General features: G+C 40.7%; 1 protein-coding gene across 1 annotated transcript in view; it reads left to right on the forward strand.

Annotated features, from left to right (window-relative positions):
- Positions 1-307, forward strand: part of KIFC1 (kinesin family member C1) — a 19475-nt gene that overhangs the window by 2491 nt on the left and 16677 nt on the right. The gene's annotated exons all lie outside the window — the stretch shown is intronic.

The following is a 307-nucleotide window of genomic DNA, read 5'->3' on the forward strand; positions in this document are numbered from 1 at the left end:
CCTTTTCTGTGTTCAATATTAAAAGTAATCACATTGTGATCACTATTACCCAATGACTCCCCAATTACAATATCCTCGATTAACTCTGCATTATTAGTGACAATTAGATCTAAGATGGCATTTTTTCTGGTAGGAGTCTCCACCATCTGGTCCATGAAGTTGTCGCGCAACACGTTGGCTCGAACTATAAGGAAATCACTCACCTCATAGTTCTCATTTAATCCTTGCAGTGCGGGAGGGTAGCCCCACTCCAAGGGTTAAATTTTTACATGTTCTTCAAACTTATTGCTATCACACTAGGGCTGGC

This window comes from Nanorana parkeri, unplaced genomic scaffold (genome assembly GCF_000935625.1).
Source record: "Nanorana parkeri isolate BGI_ZX_2015 unplaced genomic scaffold, ASM93562v1 scaffold321, whole genome shotgun sequence".
Lineage (NCBI taxonomy): Eukaryota > Metazoa > Chordata > Amphibia > Anura > Dicroglossidae > Nanorana > Nanorana parkeri.